This window comes from Callorhinus ursinus, unplaced genomic scaffold, assembly GCF_003265705.2.
Source record: "Callorhinus ursinus isolate GAN/ISIS: 27379988/994484 unplaced genomic scaffold, GSC_fseal_2.0 scaffold16, whole genome shotgun sequence".
Classification (NCBI taxonomy): Eukaryota; Metazoa; Chordata; class Mammalia; order Carnivora; family Otariidae; genus Callorhinus; species Callorhinus ursinus.
Window position 1 is genome coordinate 40,361,937 of NW_027397078.1, and position 22,993 is coordinate 40,384,929.

The window sequence follows — 22,993 nt, forward strand, 5'->3', positions numbered from 1 at the left end:
GCAATTGCCTGTTCCTTCGTTTTTACTTAATGCAACCTTTCTTTCAACACTAAACTTTTACACATGGTTCACCCTGGATGTGTGCACCCTGACTTGGCAACTTCACGCTGTATTTCCCTATTGTCTCTTCCCCTTCAGTACAGATACCCATAGCTGACTTTTCTTCCATATTTTGTGGTTGGGTTCCTTATCATTTAAGTCCTCATGGCCAGCCAGATAAATAACTCATGCAAATTTATAACTTGAAGTAGATCCTCTGGGGTCTTTTTTTGTAAATTTCCTCCAAGATTTTTGCCTCACCCATTATCAGGTATATTTGAGATGCAGTGCTTGTCCTGTTTAGCGTCCCATCCACCTCCATGATGGAAATCTCCAGTAGACTGACCTACTCACCTTGGTTTGTGAAAGACTTCCCGAGGTCTGGCACTGAAAGCCCTATGACTCAGGAACACCTCAATCCCAAGCAAACTGGGGCATTCGGTCGCTGATTTTAGGTTCAGCGGAAGCAACAGTGGATCCCAGCAGGTCTGAGATAAAAACGTCTGAAATTTGGCAACATCTTTCAATCACTCCACTTAGATGCCCTACATCATTCCTAACACTTAGGGGTACAACACGGATAAAAAATGAAATATTCTTTTACAAAACTTGCATGTCAGTGATGCCAGATTAATGCACGTAACCTCTTTGCATCTCACTTGTGGTAAAATGAGAAAAAAACTTAGCTTCTCCCATGGTTATCATGGCAATGAATGAGAATAGTCTGTCAGTTACTTTGCATAATGCCATTCATTAGAAGACTTGCTAAAACTAGAATTACAGACTTTGGTAACTTTCCAATCAGGACACTGGAATGCATTTCATATTTATTTATCACTAGGGTGAAAAAATGGATTGTGGTGAAAAAAAAAGTACGTTATTTTTTCATTATTGGTTTTATTTTTTCCGTATGGTATTTCCATTGTTTAAGAATATAAAATACATTAGGGAAATCCCATTCAGTGCTAGGATATTTTTATTGATAATTTTTGTATGTATGACTAAATAACAAGAAGCATCTATTTGGGGAATATAGTCCAAGTTACTCAAATTACTAAATGCATATATACTTATCTCCACACGTACATCATATATATCGTAAATATTTACTAGCATTTTCCAAATATTTGCTCAGGCATTAGAAGAGTGTTCAAATATATGTCTTCTCCATTCTTTATATGTTTTCCTTCTGGAACTTTGTTTAGATAAGATAGACATTTTTCTTTTTTTCTTTTTTAAGATTTTATTTGTTTGAGAGAGAGGGAGGAAGAGGAAGCATGAGCAGGGGGGTGACGGAGCAGAGGGAGAGGCAGAAGCAGACTCCCTGCTGAGCAGGGAGCCCCATGCGGGACTCGATTCTAGGACCCTGGGATCATGACCTGAGCTGAAGGCAGAGACAATTAACCAACTGAGCCAGCCAGGTGCCCCAAAATTTTTATTTTCATACAAATGTCACCTAAGTTCACTTCCAGTTGTTAATTTCCATATCTTTGCTGTGCTTTATAAAATTTTTTATTTACCATTATTTTTTAAAGTAAGCTCTGCACCCATCATGGGGCTTGAACACGTGACCCCGAGATCAAGAGTTGCACGCTCCACCAACTGAGCCAGTCGGGTGCCCCCAAAGAGGAGCTTGTTGGTGTATAACATTTTCTAGATATAGCTTCCATTTATTCTCTTTTCTACTGTGTGTGATCTGCTCTTTGACTAGTCCATGGGTTTGTATTTATTTCAACACTCACGGTTTCCACTTGTTTAATTTCTGTGTGGTCTTTTTTAAGACCTTCTTTGTAATTCCTAGTGATTTCCTGATTCTTGCTTCTCTTCTTATATTCCATCCTTCATTTATCAAAACATTTCTTACATAGCTATTCATATTTTACATAGAGTTCTCAGTGCTGTATGTTTATGTGTGTTTGTGGGTCTATCTCTGACTGTGAGCTCGTGTTTGATCTTAATCTGTGGGAACTTTCAGGACTATGTTGGTGATGCTTTCCCCAGACAGGTTTGCTGTTCCGTTAGACAGGAGCTTCGCGTGTGAGATTTGAGCCCACTTAGGGGCCCAGCTTCTCCACCATGTCAGAGCACCCCTCTCTTACTGATTCGACCACTGGACAGGTGCCTACTCCCGTGCGCGGATGTTCATGCAACTATGGACATGGTCTCTTCGTGGCCAATCTCTCCCAGTTTTCCCATTACTCAGGACGCTCAGGTATCCTTTAGCTCACAGCGTTGGGGCAACATGTATGGGGGAGATCAACCTTAGTTCTCTTACAACCTTGGATAGTGAGCTCAGAAATTCACTAACAAACTATGTCTTATCACGATGTGATTTTCCCATAGAGGGAATGTCTCTCAGGGTTGTTTTATGTGCTAACAATGTAAGTGGAAGCTATTTCCTTTGAGAGATTGTCACCCTATCAAGAAAGAGTGACACAGAGGGGGCCAGGTGGAAAGAAGAAAGGAGACGGAAGGAAGGTGGAAGGAAGGAGGAAGGAAGTGGAAAGGGAGGGAGGAAATAGTGAGAAACATCTTCCTCAATTGGGAAAAAGCCAGTTCTCATACACTCTTACTCTATGAGCCAATTTTTTTTTTTTTTCCCCCGGAGAGAGTTGGGCTATGTCTTATTCTCTAATCCATGTCTGTGACACCCTTCCTTCTGTTCTCCCTTCCTTTCTTTCTTCTTCCTTTCCCTCCTTCCTCTGTTTCTTCCCTGTGAGACTAGATTTCTCGACCTTGGCTCTGCTGTCCCTGTGGGCTGCATAATTCTTTATTAGGTGGGGCCACCCTGTGCCTTGTAAGAAGTTTAGCACCATCTCTGGCTTGGGCCCCCACCTCAAGTTATGTAAACCAATAATGTCTCTAGACACTGTCAAATAACCTCCAGAGTCATCCCTGCTTGAGAACCACTGCTGTTGAATATACCATATGCCAATGAAAATCCTGCTTTAGATCTTTCACACAGTTCAGACGTATAAGATTGTAAGATTCTGGTATTTTTATACAATTTGCAGGGATGTTCTTTAATTGATTCTTAAAACTTACACTGTTGATTTAAAAAATGAAATTGTATTGTTATTCTTGTATTCCTACATACAACACCATAAACATGGTTTTTTATGGGAACAAACATGCAACTCGGTGTGCTTATATTAACCACTTTCATACATCCTAAAATGAGGTTCTAATAAAGTAGAATCAAAACAGAGTAAAAGTAAACGTAAAGATAAAGATATGACATAATAATTATTTGCTAATTTTCCATCTCAGGTATGTGACACTAACATTCTACCCCATCGTCCCTAGTACCTTCTTAAAATTCTTAAGATGAAAATAATTTTTACTTACGTTTATCTAAATATATTAATAGTGGAATGGATGGATGATAGATATGTTCATGATGGGAGAAAATGGGATGATCAGACCCTACAAGTTCAGCTCAACCCTGAGATTATTAGGAAATACGTACAAAAGGAAAAACTAAAATTAGGTTATTAAAGCATGTTCCAGCTTCATCTTTCCAGGAGAGCTGATCTTAGTGCAGAGCTTGGAGACTGTTAGTGTTTATATTATCAGGTCCTACTGGGACATTTGCAAGTTTGCCATCCTGAACCCTTTCGGCAAGATCCTACTTGACCTGGCATCACCACCCCATAAACCTTTTGCTAAATGGAACGGTGGGTGGTTTCCACTCTTTTCCTATGTCTCCCTCCCCCACCAACCCTTTTTCTGGATGGGGAGAGGGTCGTCTTTCTCCACGTTGACTTCTGCTTTCTCTCTTCCTTATACTCTTGGGGTGGATATATGGGTAAGAAAAGGCTGAAAATAATTACATGCCACTTGTAGATATTTAAAATGTATCTTTTACCATTGGTAGGCAACTCCAGTTTAAATAAGAATACCCCTCAATTCCTGTAGCTTTCAATTTTGCTATTATTTCTCAAATAACCTGCTGTGTTCTTAGAAAAATTCTAGGTGCTGTATGGAATTATTGTATGATAATAATTAAGGCTTGCACAGATATATTAATGAGCTCTTGTTTTTACCCAGGCAGTATTGCCATGCATAAAAGTCCTAATGGGTAATACGGGATGACAGGGAGATACAGTCTCAGAATGGAGAGGGTTAGGTATTCATTCAGTTTTGTTTGCTCAATAGACATTAACATTTACTCATCTTTAACTACCTGCTTTTAGCAAACGGCACCTACATACCACTCGTTGCAACTTACCTATGTGATACGTCAGATTATATATAGTCTTTGTAGAAATTTAGTTTAATGCTGTGTTCGCAATTTTCTTATCATTACGGAAAAATGTATCGAGTGGATGAAATGAAGTTCTTGCCAAATTATGACTTGCTTTATGGAATTTACTTATAATTATCTTAGATGCTAAGTTAACATGTTGAAATTGTCCCTTTATTATGTAGGGATTGTTTTTGTTCCATTCATTGATTTAAGGAGCATTTTTTTTTTTTACAATAAAAGATATTTATTTATTTATTTGAGAGAGAGAGAGCATGGGTGAGCAGGAGGGAGGGGCAGAGAGAAAGGGATATGTAGACTCCGTGCTGAGTGCAGAGCTGGCTGTGGGACTCGATTCCACGACCCTGAGATCATGACCTGAGCCAAAATCAAGAGTCAGGTGCTTAACCGACTGGACAACCCAGGGCCCCCGTGAGCATTTTTTAACCAGGTAACTTGTGTGAGGCGCTGTGCTAGGCTCTGTGGGGAAAATGGTCAAGGGAGGGATGCTCAGTCTTTGCCTTCTGGGAGCTTACGGTAGAAATACAGGGACAACCAACAATACAACGAACAGCCCAGTGAATATAAAGTGCAAAGTGTGATCAGTGCCATGGAGGAAAAGGAGTGTTGTGGTCATGAGCAAGCCAGCTGACCTCGTGTTTCAGAGAGGGCTAGAACGGGCGTTCCACAGTAGGGAGGTGAAGAATGGCGAGTGAGAACATCCTGTGCATGGGCGTTGGGCTGGAACATTTGTTGGTGTAGATACCAGCAGAAGAGAGGCATGAGTTCCCTCTAGAAACATAGAGAGTGGCCAGGTCATTTTGGTCCCCGTTGGAGGACGTGAAGCAAGGGTCAGTCACGGTCCGTGTTGGGATAGATTCCTCTGGGCGGGGAGCAATGGGGACATCTCATCAGCAGATCACTCTGTGGTCCAGCAATAATACACTTAGACTTGGGAGGTGGAGGGGTAGGTCATGGGCATTCAGGAGGGCCCTCGTTGTGATGAGCACTGGATGTTGTATGTAAGTGATGAATCCCTAAATTCTACACCTGAAACCAATATCACCGTGTATGTTAACTAACTAGAATTTAAATAAGAAGTTGAAATAAAAAAAATAATACTTTTAGACTTTGGGTAAGGGAATAGAAGGTCAGATGGGCTCTCCCCTTGGCTTCTGTCTGGATCACTTACCTGCATGGGAAACACTCCAGGTGGGTTGCACTCGACGCTTACAAGGTGCTCAGCTACAGGCCCATGTAAAGAGTTGATCTTTTTCTGTATTTCTGTCTGAACTGAGGTTGTAAAGAGCATTGTCTTTTCCTACAGTGCAGCCTCATGATGTGTGATTTTGGAAGCCATTGCCTTCACGGCAAGCGTCCTTTGAGATTAATGCTTGGAACAAAATATTATTCAAGGAATAATTATTTAAATATCATAACCTCCATAATAAGTAATGTATACACAATAAATAGCAACATAAACATATAATGTAAAAGTCCTAGATAGTAAGTGTTAATATGAATGATATGTATTTGAAAGGAAAACCGGAGGGGTGTCAATGATTTAGGGACCGTGGCAACCTCCCACGATTATAAGATGTTCAGTATCATTTCTGTCACATCAAGCATCGTCTGATTGCAAAATCCTGCTAAATAATAATAGTTTAAATATAATAATATCAACAATAAGCCATTCACCTATAATAAATAATATCATTTAATATTAATATTATAATTAAATATGATAAATGACATATAAGTGTTATGTAATAAATTATAATATGAATGAGGAAGGATGATCTGAAATAGAACATTCTAGGGAGGTAACCTGAGTTAATAGAAAATCATAAAACTTGGTATGGAAACGTGCTTGTTTGCAGTTGTCTGAATGTTACTTGCAACGCCACTGTTTTTTTAAGGATGCCACAAAAACAACCAAAGGCAAACTTTGCAGTTACAAAAATTGGAAACGGGTTGATGGGGATACACCAAAGTTTTCTTGGAGATGCGAGTAATTGAGTGGGCTTACTGGATAGTAAAGTCAAAAGCTATGTGTTCGTGTCATAATGCCCCGTGATGTATGCAAGTCGTGGCCATGGGTTACGTCACCGTCCCTGATAGGAAGGACCCCGGTGCCACGCGATGTATGCATTGTCAGGAAGGAGCAATTCCCTCAGTTGTATCCTGGGGGAAATCGGTGATATGCTTTCTACCTAAACAAGCAAAGCATTTTGATCACAACCAAAAGATGCTTTAGGACTTCGGTTTTCACGTACTGCCATGACTAATCCTTGTGGGTAAACGAAGCACACACAGCACACATTTGTTGCAAGACTTTCTAGGAAGCAGACACTCCATAAGGCGGGGTGTTTTTCTTTTTTTATTATTTATTTGTTTGTTTATTTTTTGAGAGAGAGTGATAGAGCATGAGGGGGAGGGATCAAAGGGAGAGGCAAGCAGACAGAGTGGTGGGGGCCGGGGGGGCCAGACAGGTACCATGCTGGACACAAGCAAGAACGGCGTTTTCATGTCTGTACTTTTTATTTTTTTACTCCTCTTTCTGATGCCTTGGATTCTTTTTTCCCCCCTCCCCCCCATCCCTGGGATTTTTATTGTTGTAATAATTCTTACGATTATGAAGACGGTTGCATTTTATGGTCTGTTTATGACAAATCGGAACCTCAGTGCCTCCCCCGATGCTGTGATTTTAGGAACTGAAAGTCTAAATACATAAAAGAAAAATAGGTACCGAAGAGCCTCTTTTGAGAAAGGGATGGTCAAGATGTGTTTCTGAAAGGAAACTGAAGAATTTCACACGATACGTGTTTTCCTTAATTTAACATGAAAACTCACACTTTAGATCTCGTATCCGTGCCATTTTATTTTTTGACATCTTGAAAAAAATAAGTGATTTTGCTATCAAAGACATATAACCAGAAATCTTACTGTCCATAAATGAAAGTAGTTCAGATAATAGAGAAGTACTTCTTAATATTTCATCTTAATTCATTCTTAAATCGCAGCCATTGAAAAATTATTTGACTGCGATTAAGTCAGCCCAAATTCCAGTGACTATACATACTCATATTCTTCATTGTGTGCTGTGAATTGTGTGCTCTTACCTCTGTGGAGATGTGTTCATTAATTTAAGATAATTACGTGAATTTGCCATTATATATTCTTCTTCGGTCATCATTAAACAGGTTCAACACTCAGCAAACATCCATTGTTAACTACGGTTCAAAAGCTAAGTAGAAACTAGTAGATGATACGGCGCTTTGATGGACAAAGTGGAAGTTTATTATTTCTCTTCTTTCTGGTGTGGATTCCTAAGGGTCACTGGGAGAAGACTTTTTATTGCCCGCTCTTGAGTAACTTGATAGGATTTAAGGAATTCTGTTCTTAAAATGGTGACGGGGACTTGTCAGGTTATACCCAAGGGCTGATTTCTTCTTTATCTCAGACTGACTCATGTAGGATTATGCAGCAGCTTTTGTTAACCAGAGCTAAGGAAATCAAGGTCCCTACAACATGCCACACGAGTGCGTGATGTTCCCCTGGATGGATGGAAAACTGCTTGGAAATTGATGGCTTGTTTCAGGCACCTTGATAATCTTATCATAGACTCTAGCCATGGACCGTGAAAAATGGCTTCTATGGGGGCTTAAGGGAGAAAATGAAGAGCTTTGCATTTTCTCTTGGCATTTCCTGCTATTGTTAAAAAGGTCAGGTGTGCAATTTAAAATGTTCCGTGCATGGAGCATGACAAATGTCACATAGAAAATGGAACTGCCTTAGTTGGCATTTTTGGCCAATTTCCAAAAGGTACCACTTTTCACCTTTCCCCTGCTCACGGACTTGCAAATTTCGGCGCGTGCAAAATGCCTGCCCCGCTGTGAATTGTAGCAGGGAAATGCTACGGGTGGGATATGGAAATTGTGTGTAGATGAGAATAGCAAATTGAGAATAAAAGTGACTAATTACAGGGCACCAGAAAGGAGAGGAACAAGTTGCAAATGACTGTGTCAAAGCCATTAAGGAAGCTCATAGTCGAAGAAATAAAATGTCTACAACTCATCAAGAGACGTACCCGAACACATTCCCCACATTAAAGGAAAGCCAAGTCTATTTTACTTTATTGTATTATCCTTTTGCCTGGCTTAATGACAAAAATAAATTCAGTTATCTGTGGGCATGGTCAAATAAGTGTTTTTGCACCTTGCTAGTCGGTGGATGAATTGGTGGAGAGTTTTGAAAGAAATTTCATATTCTATGCTAAAATTTAAAAAGAGACTCACATTTCCCTCCAGCCATTCATTCTCAGGAATCTGTCTGAGGCGCCCGTAGATTTGGTGCCTGGTGAGGACCAGCCTCTTGGTTCCTAGATGGCTGTCTTCTTTCTGTGTAGTCACATGGTAGAAGGGACCAGAAGGCTTACAGGGGTCTCTTTGATATGGACGCTAATCCCATTCATGGGAGCTCCACCTGCCTGACCCAGTCACTTCCCAAAGACCCCACCTCCAAATACCATCCCACTGGGAGTTAGGTTTCAGCATATACATTTTGAGGGGACACAAAACATTCCATTTATGGCTTGCATGGACATAGACGTCCATTGCTAATGAAGTTTTTCTCATCAGGGGAATGAGTAAACGAATTCTTGTATACACTTGTAAATGTAAAACCACTTTTCATTTAAAAGAGAACAAGCAAAGCAAAAATGTGAAGATCCATAATATTTACATTAACACTTAAATCTATATGGGCATTCTATAGATACTTATATATGGACATATACGAGAATATACACATATGTGTATTTATAGTTATCCATACATTTGCATGTGGGTGTACATATGTAGATTTAAAATGTTCTGTATGTATGCATGTGTGTACACAAATATGTGTCTGTGTGTGTCACAGCCCAGAAAAGAGTCCAGAAATAAACAAATAAGCAGTGTTTACTTCTAAGAAGGGGAGTAAGGTACCATGCCTTGCGGACAGACAGGGATTGGCAGAGAAAGCGAAAACCATAATTATTTCTATGCTCACGCATTCTTTGAATTCTTCACAATAAGCCTGATATTAAGAAAAAATAATCCTGAAGGCTGTGCAGATCTACACCTGTGTGAGAAGAGAGCATGGGGGAGAGTAGATGGTTTAATATGTTGGAGAAGAAAAACACAGGTTAGAGTTTGGACTCAGCTGACGGGATGATTTTTTTCCCAAATCCATTTAGTTAAAGCTCCCTTACATGGAAGAAAGCCACACATTGAAACAAACACAAACAATTCCTTGATATTTGGGAGAGAATTGATGCATTGTCAAAATGATTGTCCCCATCAGCCCGATTTTGAGATCTGGGCTGAGAACCCCAGAGGGTCCCAGAAGCTTTCTTGTGCTTCACTGGTACAGGGAAATCCATTCAGAGGAATATATGGCTTCCAGATCATTCTGCTTTATAGTTCTATTTCCTATTTGTCACTGCCTTTTTCTGTTTTTTGTTTTTTGTTTTTTTGGTTTTTTTTTTTTGGCTTGGGAGAAACCCGTCAACCAAGGAGCAATACACTATATCATTTACAACATCTTGGCTTTCAAAAATTTTATTTCATATCCTGAAAGCAGTCATTACACATGAAAACACTTTTTTTCCTCCCTAAACCCTGTTTTCCTGGCCTCACCCACCCCACCTTTTAACTCCTATCCATTTGTCTTTTGGAAAGCTAGCGCACTGACATGCATCTACTTACGCCTCATAATCCCGTCAGCGTCCGGTAAGTGTGACAGATTCCATCTGAGCTTAATGGAATCATAACCCACCTGCCAGCAAATAATAGTAATAATGATAATCATAGTTCATTTTTCTAATGTTTACGTGAGTTTTCTTGCTTGACTTTTTTTTTTTTTTTTTTACAATACCACCATAAAATAGTGTGCATGAAACTCATGCAACGTCCAGGAAACAGACACTGATTTAAAGGTGTTGGAAGTAAGAAGTGGCAGAGTGTGCACACGCAGGATGCCAACCCCCTGCAGGCCACCCTATTCCAGATCCCCTTGCCATGCCTGCACTGCTCCTCTCATGGCCCTTTGCCTGCCTCTAACCCCGTAAAGACAAATGCTTCTGAGTTATCAGTCACCCCTGAGAGAGAGAGGCACCAGAATCAACCATAGATGGTTTTCTGAAGACCCTGGCTTGATTCACATCATCAACAAGACCATATTTCAGTGTCTGCCCTCTGGCAGGTGCAACGTGCTACTGTGGTCCACCAAGCTTAGGAAGATCCTCAGAATGGGTATTGAAAACATGTCAGAAAACATTGCATGAGCCTATGTTAGCAGAGTCTCTGTGCAGACTTGGAATACCATGTGCATTCTAGTTAGGGTTATCCCAGATAGACATAAATGCCCCAAACCAACCTATCACATAAATATTTGAAGCAAGAGCTCTTCTACTGTACAAGTGAAGGACGAAAGTGCACCTGTTTTAACATGGATTTGGAAGCATTGGTGTTCTCTCTATGCCACCAGCATTGACTGAAAGGGCCCAGAAACAATGGAAGCATACGAGCTTCTTGATCTCCCCTGTTTGGAAGAACTTAGGCTCTATTCATCAGCCATCCCCTAGGTCCTCAGTAGGATCTTATCATTCCTCAAGCTTCCCCTCTTCCTGTTCCTGACCCCTTTTACAACAGTGGCGCTGAGCTCCTAGTCTGTCTCCCGCTTTGATAGGTCTTCCATGAAGCCTTACAGCTCTGCGAGTGGTGCCTCTGCTTTCAGCCACCGGGTGTGAGGCATAGGTTATGGGATCTGAACTGAACCCTCCCTGATGCCCTCGATTCCCTCCTCTGCTTGGGTTGAGCTTATCCTGCTGACCCCAGACATCCGTTTCTTTGGTCCCATAGTGTTGGTCCCTGGAGCCAATGGAATTATGGCACCGATTCGCTTCACCATCAATCACTATGCGGTTTCAGGAAACGGGGGCGACCTCATGGGTGGATGGCAGCTCTCATATCCATTTCCCTTGGCATCCATTCCACTATTCTCTATCTTCCCACCTTCATTGTTGTCAGAAAATAGCCTCCTCCCTCTTCACAGAGAGAACAAAGAATCCATCAAGAATGAACTCCCCGAGACCATATAGCACAGCACGTTTGCAGATCAATTTGCACCCACCTCTCTCCTGTTCTCCAGAATCTGGGCAGCACTCAACCTTACACTTGTGATCTAGAAGCTAACCCCTACCACCAACTCGAGTACTTCTTCCCTATCCGTTGGCCATTCTGTCTTTCCACCCTAAACAGCCTCAACCTTGTCTACCTGTTCCTTCTTTTCTTAGGGCAGCAAATCAATCATTTTATTCACTTCTTATGTATTTCCGCATATGTTAATAGAATGAACAATTTTATGAAAATTTAAATCGAGGTATATTGACATATTTATTTCAGGTGTATAACTTAATGATTTGGTATTTCTATATATTGTGGAATGATCAAAATGTCCAGTTAACATCTACATAATTACTATCAATTTTTTTCTTATGAGGAGGACTTTTTAAGTCGACTCTACGAGCAACTTTCAAATATGCAGCACAGTGTTATTCACTACAGTCCTCCTGCTGTACATTACGTCTCCATGACTTAATTTTATAACTGAGTTTGTACCTTTGGACCCCCTTCACCCATTTCCCCCACCCCCCACCTCTGGTGACCACCAGTATGTTCTCTGTATCTGTGAGCTTGTTGTTGCTGTTGTGAAGATTTCACCTATAATGAGTTATATAGTATTTGTCTTTCTCTGTCCGGACCATTTCACTTAGCATAGTGCCCTCAAGTTCTATCTGTATCGTCACAAATGGCAGGGTTTCCTTTTCTCATGGCGGAATAATAATCCATTTTATATACATATACCAATGTATAAGAGGCATGTTCTTTATCCATGCGTCCATCTTGGCTGTTGTAAATCATGCTGCAGAGAACATAGGGGTGAATATGTTCAAATTATTGTTTTCATTTTCTTTGGGTAAATACCTAAAAGTAGGAGTGCTGGATCATATGGTACCTCTACTTTTAATTTTTGAGGAACCTCCATACCATTTTCTATACTGGCTGCACCAATTTACATTAGGACATACATTCCTCCTTTCATTCACAGACACATTTCTTGAAATCAGAAGCTTCATTTCGTTCTTTCTCTTCCCTTTCTCCCCAAATCGGTTTTCCACCCTCCTCAAACTCATGCTAAAATAATCTCATTATAGTACGGCCAGTAATGCCTACATTGCCAAAACCAATGGCAACTCCTTATCACATTTCATGAGTGCTTGTCACCCTGGTCCAGCCTTTATTCCTAAATTTTCACTGTGCTCCTTTCTTCTGGTTCTCTGCCACGGCCCCGTGAGGTCCTTTCTCTACTTACTTCCCTCTTGAATATCAGCCTCTTCAACATTTTGTCCTTGGCCTCAATTCACCTCTTTATAGTTAATCTATGATTCAGTCTACCCACACGGTTTCGGCTGTACATCTTTATGAATGATTCTTGTCTTCATTGGCTACCCAGACCACTAATTTCAGTCACAGAGATTGTATTTTTAACTCCTCTGAAAAGGCTGTGTCTGAATGTCATATCGACACTCCAAACTCAACATGTCCAAATGTTGACAGATGATTTTCCTTTAAAGCCTTTTTCTCCCTTTGCACCTCGTGTTGATCAAAGGCACCCAAACACTAGCATGTCCAAGATAAGAACTCGGGCATAATTTACTCCCTCTTTCTCACCACTTACTCAGAAGCTGTCTGCATCCCATCATTTCTGCCTGGAAAAGATCTCTGAGTGTGTGCTGTCTCCTCAGATGCCCACAGCGACTGCCGTAACTCTTAACACCATTATCTTAGCTTGGATGGCCACTTAAACTGTCACTCTACTACCTCCAATCCATCCTTCATGGGACTGTCATACGCATGTCCCAATTCTCAGGTCTGATGACTTCATTTCCTAATTAAAGACGAATCATGACCACATCTCTCTAGGCTGCCTGTTTACTACCCCAGAGAACCAAAGACCTTTGAGACAATGCAGAAGGATCTTTCAAATATGTCCGTGTGTTTCTTTTCCAGGGTCAGCTCCCTCCATTTTCCACCTCCGTATACTGTGAGTGTGCTCTTGCTGTTTGCAACAAACTGCTCACATTTCCCTGAGCATACCCTGCTCTCCTACAGGCCCCCAGGCCTTCTTTATATTGAGCTGTACTCAGATGTCTTCCTCCCCGCTCTCCATCTGGGAAGGTCCCAGGCCATTATTAAATCTTGTAAAAAGGCTTTTCCCCACTTCATTTTCCTGGAAAATGTATACAAACATACATATATACTATACATCCATATGTATGTATATACATACATGCATATAGAAATGCACATATCTATATGAATTCTTTGACATATTTATGTGTTGTTGATGCTTAGGCCATTTGTGTTTTCAAATGTTACTTAGCAAATGATCTCTGGATTGACCAATGCATGAAGTAGATGACTCTTTGCCAAATTACAGAATATTAGAACCACAGCATTGCCTTGGGTGAAACCAGGCTAAAGAAAAGGGGGGAGCAGGACTTGTTTTTATTTTATATTGGAAAATTATCCAGTGCATTTTTTAAAATGTTCATTTGCTTCATTTGTGCTAAGTGTCAAGAATTTAACAGAGAATGGGGCGTGAATGGTTTAAGCCTTTATGCATCCTTGCGTCGTCGAAGAAATGTAGGGGGTCTTCTGGTGTTTTGTCTCAATCTTTGATAAAACTTCCTGTGGTCACAACTGTATGTTGGCAGCATGACCCCATTTTTGGAAAATAAGATGAATGTACTCTTTCTTTCCTCTTGCATCACCTTGTTTTTTTACCCCTCTTGCGAGCCCCGTTCTGAGTTTGGTTTCTGGTTTCTAGAATACGGACCAAGGGTAGAGGGAAGGATGAAAGGAAAATACTTCTTGCTCTAGTGATACAGTGTCATGCCTTCCGGACCTGGTATCTTTTTATGCCCTTGATGTGGGTGATGCTTTTCTTGGAAGTGGTATGCCTCTGTTCCTCTCCCAGCTTCTTCCCCAGGGAGGCAAACCCTGTCCTCTTGTTGCTGGGGCCATGTTGTCCAGCAAGCCTGCCGACCTGGAAGAAGCCTACTCGGACACACCCTCTCACCCCGAGGCTTTGACTGGACCAGGCAGGCGTGAGTCTGGAAGCTTCCACTGCAAGGAAGAGTATCAAGGGGATCTCTCCCTGGGAAATCTCTAGGAAACTTTGGGTTTGGAGGTACCTCTCCATTAGCTACCCCTCCACCATGGGGTAGACCAGCTGTCATGTTTGCTACTCTGCCTACTTTGCATTTTCTTTCTGTTAGGAAAGTATTTATGGGGGCGCCTGGGTGGCTCAGTTTGTTAAGTGTCTTGATTTTGGCTCAGGTCATGATCTCAGGGTTGTGGGATTGAGCCCCATGTTGGGCTCCTCGCTCAGCAGGAAATCTGCTTGAGATTCTCTCTTTCCTCTCCCTCTGCCTCCACTCCCCTCCCCAACGCTGTCTCTCTCAGATAAATAGAGCTTTTAAAAATATATACTTATGGAAAAACCTGATAACCAAGCTGTTTAATAGAACTCTGCATACAATTAAAGTTTAAAATTTTGGTTCTGAGAGTCTAAGCACAGAGTATACCTGCTATATTAATTGGTGACAATTAGTTTTTATTTTAGTTTATCAGGCTTTTTAAAAATAAGCTTAATGTTTTTATTAGATTCAATAGACATCTAATTGCATATCAATAAATGCAATCAGAACAAATATAACCTAGAGAAAAGGAAAAGAATTGCAGGTACTACCCATGTTGTTTGTGAAAGTCTATCCACAGGCATTGAAAAGAGAATTACTATTATACTCAAGTTTTTATTATTATTATTATTATTATTATTATTATTATTAATTATTATTTTTATTCCATACCATAATATCAGGTGAATTTTTGCTTTGGTGGTGATTCTTACATATATTCTTATGAGTTCATTTTGATAGACTGAGGATGTATCTAGGGACTCACCCATCAATGCACACATATGTGTGTCTGACCATTATACACATATGCATGAATCAACCCACACACCTATATGCAAGCCCCACCTGCTTCCTTCCCCTTAGACAGGAGGTTGAGGAGTAAGAGAATTCTTTTCACCCTCTTGTGTTCTGCGTTCTCTATTCCTTTCTGGCCTGTCCAGGATCCACATTGTCATCACCTGCATATCCAACTGGTTCCCGGGATACTAATGTGTACTGGGTGTGCGGGGTGAGGGTGTCATTACAAGGGCCTTGAGAGGGTAGAGAGAATGCCTTTCTACTGCACAAGAGGAGGAAAACAATAACCTGGGTTGAACAATTCCACTGTGTGTCCGGTAGTTCTACAAAGTTGTGTTAAAAGTGATGCAGATCTGTGGGTCCCCGATGGTGGATTGTCCATCTGCAACCATCTCTAGAGATCGTATCGTCTAAACCTCATCTTAAAGACGTGGCTCATAACTGTGGTCAAATGAATAGTTGGTAGCAGAGAAGGGAAAAAATAGGGACAAGCTTCTGGACTGAAGTCTGAAACCCCTGCCCAAGGTCCTCCCACCATCCCCTCGACTAGACAGGCACTTTCTCTCTCCATGAGACTGGAGACGCCCGGAGATTGCTTATCAAAGATTGACTATTACATTAAATACTATAATCTTGTATCAACCAGGTCAATTTGTTTTCTAAAGAAAGGCACTGTTGCTATTATTTTCCAAGGGACAGTTTCCAAGCTAAATATATTCCTCCCAAATAATAGAGAGCTTGCTTTCGGTCAGTATTGCTTGAGTGGCTTTATGTAAACATGCCAATCCCTTGAGAATACATTTAGATCAGAAAAGAGACATGTGCTCCTCTCACTTAAATGTCAAATTTCCATGTAGTCCTAAGAGTCTGAGGCCATACCCATTTCTTATATCACATCTAGGTCAAGCTAGAGATAATTTTGCATCCTTGGAAGTAGATGATCTCCATGGAGCTGAGACCCATGGATTCCCAGGAGGTCTAAGAAGCACCCCTTAACCTGTGTGGCACTTTTGTGGGTAGATGAGAATGTATTTTGCACTGAAAGGATCCTATCCTCAGAGGAGTCTGTGACCTAGAAAAGGTAAGGAATTCCTGGTTGGGATTCAGAATGTCAGGAACAGTCACTTGGAACATAACAGGAATTTCTTCTTAGTATATATGAATTGGAACCGTACGGGACTGCCATGTGCTTGGACCGAAAATGGTCAATTAATGTCATTTCGATGGGGCTCCTACTGTGTTTTTCATACATTCACATTATCTCCTAAACAGAAAGCTCCTCAACAAGACAGGGGATCTAACAGCTTCATGTCCTCCCCCAGCAGTTTTTAGAGAATGTGACCAAGAAGAGAAAACCTTTTCGCATCAAAGAACCAAGTGTGTCTGAGTCACACAGACCTTGTTTGAAATCTCTCCTGTGTCCTCTGGAGGGATTTGGTACAACTCTCTGGGAAACTGGGATAATGAGTCCACAGAGGGTTGTGGTAAGCATTCCCAGAAGGTGGGCATTCACAATCAACGTCAGTCCCCTTTCCCCTTGGGTGGCAAAATAACAGGATGGTGCCGATGATCTCCTTAGTATTTTAAACATATGATCTCAGCTCACATTTATTGTTTACTATGTGCCGGATGTAATTCCGTGTTTTTAGGATATTCGCTCTCATGGGAAACACACGGGCACAAGTCTCTACTATGTGCCCAACACTGAAGACAAAGCCGTAATGAGTACTGACCGCTCTGTGCCGTCCTGGTGCGCATGTTCTAATGTGGGGACGTGAACTCACATAGGTAGGCTCCGGAATAGAAAATGGGCCAACCTCTGCGTGTTGAGTGACTTTGGGATCACCGAAGCAGGATGGGGGGGGGTTGGCACTGGTTGAGGAGGAGCTGGGTGAGGACAGGCGTCTGTCCCAGGTGGCATTTGAGTAGACAACTGAAGGAAGCCTTATCTCAGTCAGTCTACTTAGTTGGGCCAGTATGCATTAACTCCACTATATACATATGGAACCTGAGAATGACAATGAGCGAATAACTCCGCAGAGATCAGTTGAGGACTGGGGCTCACAGCCTGTTAACTGTGAACCTCGTGCCCCCCAGCATGACACAAGAGCAGAGCACACCCCCGTCTCCTTCCCCACGGCACGTCCCCCATAGAGTTACTTCGTTCCTGCTCCCCAACCATGACTAAGCAGCAACAGAACAACACTCCGGAATGCTTTCGGTATAATGCCTAAATTCTCAATACTTTCTTGTAATTTGTTATAAATTAGAAAATGGTCAATCTTGTTTTTGTGGCTGGGATCACCGGGTAACATGCTGGACATGTTAGGGTCCCATGTTCCCGTGGACATATTATGAGAGGTTTTGTTCTTCCTAGTCATGGAAACCAGTCTGTCCCTTCCTCCTCCACCCCAACCAGCTTGGCCAGGGTGAGATGCTAGACTTCATGAGGGACCAGAAGTTAGCGGAGAAGCACCAGTTGGCCAGCACAAGAGCAGACCCAAGACGCATGCCTGGGAGCAGGTGAAATGGCCTACGTATAGGCTTCGTCATCCGCTTACTCACCCACTCATTCATTTATTCTGTCGTTCACTCCATCAGGGAATACTGATGAACCATTTTTCTAGACTCTGAGCATATCATAGTAAACAGGATACAAAACCGTCCTTTCCTCACCCAAGTTGGGGAGACAGTAGATATCCAGGCAAGCAAAATTGATTAAGGACAGAATTTCAGACTCTAGGATAGGAGCCATAAGGCAATAAAGAACATGAAAGAGGTATGGGTGATGGAGATACTTTAGATTTCATGACCAGGACAGGTCTCTAAGACGATGAACAGTTGAAGGTCATAGGTAAAGGACCAAACAAAGAACGGGAGGAATATATCCCAGACAGATGTGGGGCTAAACATTGGTCTTTTCACCATGTGAGACAGGCTTGCAAGTTTGCTATAATTTAATAAACTTAACGATAGGAGTTCAGGGTCGAGCTGCAGGGAGCCCAGCTTCCTTTGTGGCTCGAGGGATTAGAAAGGGGCACATTGCTTAAATCCCATTTGTGGTTTCCAAAACTGGACATGGGCTAAAACGAAGAGTCTCTTATCATTTGCCAAGCAACAAAAAATGCACTGAACCTGGCAAAGGGATAAGTATCTTCCTGTGAACCCTTGTCTTTTCATAAAGCCAAACTTCTGTATTCATTTCCATTTTGGGTGAGTCAGTGGGTGGTTGGATAATTAGCTGGATGTTGCTGAAATCGGAGGAAGGTAGATAAAGGAAAAAAAACAGCAACAACAAAGGACAATTCTTACTTAATGCTGGGGGGAGAAAAGGTTGATTAGACAAAATTTTAAGGGGAAATGACATAATTTTGGTGTGTAAAACTACAACTTTGGAATGCAATAATATTGATGCCCAAGTGAATTATGAGAAAGGAGCATATAAAATATATTTGAATCCCGTGATACAAATTTTTCTCTATGCATTGGTTACCCAAAACTTCAATGTAAACATTTTCATATACCCACCTGTGCAAATGTAAGAAGGGCAGGTGGGATATCACTTTTTCTATTTAAAACCTATGTGGGAGTGAAAGGAAAAAGGTAAAAAAAAAATTAAATCTAAAATTTTAATGAAAGAACATAGTGGAAATATGAAAACATGATTTAGGACTTTGTTCTTTTAGGGACTGATCACAGATGATGCTAAAAATAGTCTTTGGTGTGTGTGTGTTGGCATCCATTTGAAATGAGCACACTGAACACAGAGAAGCATCAGCATAAAGAACCACAGAGCAGTAGCCAGATAGATATCATATCTCCTCATTCGCCTCTGTTGAGGAGATAAGAAAGACCCACAAGGGTTTGTCTAATTGTTTGGTGTTTTATTTCACTGGTGAAATAATGAATGCAACTGAGCACACCCAGGGTCTTTATCTGCAACCTTCCTCCAAGGTACAAGGTGTTAGCCTTTCACCCGGATTGCATCGAGGAGTTGGTTAAGAGAAAACCACAACCCTGGTCTCAGAGTATTTATCCCACTGTGGGTCAGCCAAGCTTAGCTGCTAAGAAATGAACAGAGCTGGGCCATTCTACCTATGTTTGGCTCCATGAAACTATAAAACAATGCATCAAAACAACTGGGAAAAGGGCCAGATCCATACAAAAACTCTTAGTTCCCAAACGATAATGCAGGAAGCCCTTTTAATCTCTTGCGTGGCTATGGATGGGAGTTTGCACTTCCGACAGTGCTAGCTGATTTTGCTAGGATCCGTGTAAGGCCAGTTTATGGGGCTATAATTGGGCCGTTTTTGGTTTTTGTGGCTTTGTATTTACATGTGATGGATCTGTGATGCTCAACATTAATTCCCATTGCAACATTTTATGAAGGGTCACCGACACCTGTTCTGTCATCGTCCAGATGCTCAAAAGCTGAGGCATCATGTCCAGCTGAAGGGCTGGCGTCAGACCATCCTGGAATTAGAGTCATACAGAGATTTTTTTTTTTTTTTTTGCAAGTAGACCTGGCAAGGTGTGGAAGCTGATTTTAACGACGGGTTGGAAGCAAAAGAAGAAGTTGAGTCTGGGGAGATTTCATGTTTCTGGCTTGAGCGACCAGTTGAGGAGGGAGTGAAAACCACAGGCGTTGTTTCTAAGTGTCCCTCACTTCTTACCTCTCCTCCGTTTGTCCCTTGCCTGCCTAGTTCAAGTCCCCATTGCCTTTGTTTGTATGCCGGCCACGTCTCCCTCCCTGGAGCCGCCATCTTTGGTGACTCACCTAGAGCTTTCTTTAGGAAAGGCAGATGGGTCACCTTTGTTTCTTGCTCCAAGCACTTTCCGGGTTCCCTGTTCTTCACAGCACCGAGTCCTGCCATCGTCTGTGGTGAGCCAGTTGATGAAGACCAGGTCAGCCTCTTGACGGGCCCCATACCCCTTCCTTCAAGTTTCTGAACAAATGCAACCTTTCCCATGAAGCTTTCTGTCTCTAACCTGGTCAGGTGTGGCCATGCCGACACAAGTGTATCTTTCTTATTACCTTCCCAAGGCTCTTATTTGCACTGGGTTAGCTGCTTTCTTGACCATCTTGCCTATATGAGAATGGGCTGTTCTATGTGCCTGTCCAGTGACTGGCATGCAGCAAGCTCTCCAGAAAGGATCGTTCAGCTATTAGAGTACCCTCTGCTGTGATCACACCACACTTTTAAATCCTACTTCTTCTTGGGTATCTCTCTTCTGTACCTTGGCTTTTCATGCCTCATGAATCCATATCAATAGTAGGAGCGAGTCAGTGATACAGACCTATGTTTCACTCTTACTTCCTCCTACCATGTTCCTTCCTGCCCGGTCAGTGGCTATTACCTTCCCCTCTGGGATTCTCAGTCTCTACGTCTGTTTAATTTTGGCTGTGTACCATTGCTGTAATGATTGAGCGGGCTCAGACGTGCAAAATATCCGTGCATAAACGTAACATGACCTTCGCCCTCATGAGAATCTGGTCTTTGTTTCTCTAGCTGGATTCTTCTTTCAACCAGATGAAGGGCATGGCAGCAACGATCCCGGCCATTCGGCTTACCATAAAGAGAGTCTCCGTTCTGGTAAATCACATCTGGATCAGGAAGAGTCCAAAAGAACTACAAGACTCCACGGGGGATGCCACAGGCTTGGGCTTCCCTGAGGGCAGTGCCTTTTGTAAGTGCCACATTCCCTATGGGGACCCTGGCATCTTTGCTTACGTGGTTTTATAGGAGATATTCACTCCTGTGAAGCCTGGAGTTTCTGTGCCGAGAAGGAGCTAACCCCCATGGATGGAGACCTTGTAGACATCTTGTCTTTGCACTGGAGCTATCACCTTTGAGGCAGATAGCTCCCGGATGCCTACTGCCAGCCCTGCTGACAAATTCAGCTTTGTTTTTGTCCTTCCGAGTTTGCTAGCACCATGGTGACTTTTGGAGGTCTTGTGATCTCGCATGTTCAATTAAACCTAAGAAGACCCTCACTGGGCATTAAAGAGCTTGGACCAGAATCCGTTGTCACAGAATACTGGCTTAACAATTAGTTTTCTCTCTGATGCTTCTTCCCTGCTTAGGAAACATCTTTCTTTCTCATTAATCACGTTTAAAACCCAGATTAACCTTCACCACTAGCTGTCTTTCTTGGTCTTCTCTCATCTCAGACTTTTCTTAAATTGTTTACTCTGTCTTCTCATTTTTCTCTTTTCTAGCTTATGAGGCACTCCTATATATTATCTCATAACTGCCCCACATCATCTTACCTTTGTTTACGCTGCTTCTCTGCTGTATCACATACTCCACGAGGGTAGAGAGCATGCCTTACTTGTGTTCCTTCTTCAAAGCATGAACTACTGTGCTAGCACGCTCAGTTCTCTTTCATGAGCATCCCTGTTACTTTGGTTTGAACATAGTGACACCAATTTGGCAAGGATGTCAGATGTCCTCTAGGTGTAATTTCACCACTGAGAATAAGGCTAGAATCCACCATAAATGCTAAATCGAATCCTAATTTATTCTAATTTTAAATATATAAGCTTGGTGCTAGCATTGTCATTCTTTATGAGTCCCTAATTCATTTCATCAGCAAATATTTATTGAGCTCCAAATCTCTACAAATCATTGCAATATGTGCCGCTGAGCAAATGTGTAATAAGTCAGTGCCTACTACTGTAAGGAAATAAAATATGGGAATAAAAGAAAATATCATTATTTCCTGGACAAGGTAATAAGAGAGTGAATCTGGGCTTGTGCAATGGGGATACGAGGGAAGCATAATGGTGTCTGGATTGTAGCATTAGGAAAGGAATCATAAAAGGGGTGAATTTTAACTGCTTCCTAAAGGAAATATATGAAGTGGAGCCATTCGACATTATGGTTGAGGGACTATTATAAGTAAGGTGTCAGAATAAGAAAGTGTGAGGCGTAACCTGGAAAGAACAAGGGATCCTTCTTGTCTAAAGCAGAGTATATTTCAGGATGGAGCAAAAGGGGAACCTGTGGCTAGATTTGGGAATGACCCAGAGTATAGTGAATGTGGGAGTCAAGAGTTTGGGCTTCACTGGGGTTATTGGTGAGACTGACCCTAGTTTCTGGAGAGATGGGTCTCTCGGCATTGAATAGCACGGACAAAGGTGGAGGACAAGAATTGAAGACTCTAGTTTAGGAGCTATAGGGCAGAAGGTCAGGGAGGGCTGAGGCGGGATTAACGAGGGGTCTGGAGGCAGTGAAAAGGAGAGTGGATAAACACGAGGGTCATTCCAAAGGTGGACTCAACATGACAGCAGCAAGGAGAGTGAGGGGTCATGGCAGATGCTAAGGGGAGGTTCACATACCTACACAAGTCAGGAGGAAGATCTGGGATTAGCAGGTAACTTGTAAAGTGTAAAGCTAGCCCAATGCCTAGAAAAAATGGAGGAGTGAGATGTAGGAGTAAGATGGGGAGATCCCTAGAAATAGAACTGTTGGAAGACTATTATTAGTCCATACCCGGAGGCCATGATTTGCGGCGTTAAGTGGTTCAGTTTGTTTCACAGAGGGGAAAAAAAAAAAAAACAACAACAACCTAAAGGTAAGTATTTCCAACATTCAGAT

General features: G+C 41.9%; 1 protein-coding gene across 7 annotated transcripts in view; it reads left to right on the plus strand.

Moving 5' to 3' along the window:
* NLGN4X (neuroligin 4 X-linked) overlaps window positions 1-22,993 on the plus strand; it is a 280,611-nt gene that overhangs the window by 115,473 nt on the left and 142,145 nt on the right. Inside the window, exon 1 of one of the 7 annotated variants that reach the window (XM_073902154.1) lies at window positions 16,386-16,473. The exons of the other annotated variants lie outside the window; for them this stretch is intronic. The gene's annotated coding sequence lies outside the window, so the exon portion shown is untranslated. Of the gene's footprint in view, window positions 1-16,385; window positions 16,474-22,993 lie in introns of those variants that run through there. 7 annotated transcript variants of the gene reach the window in all.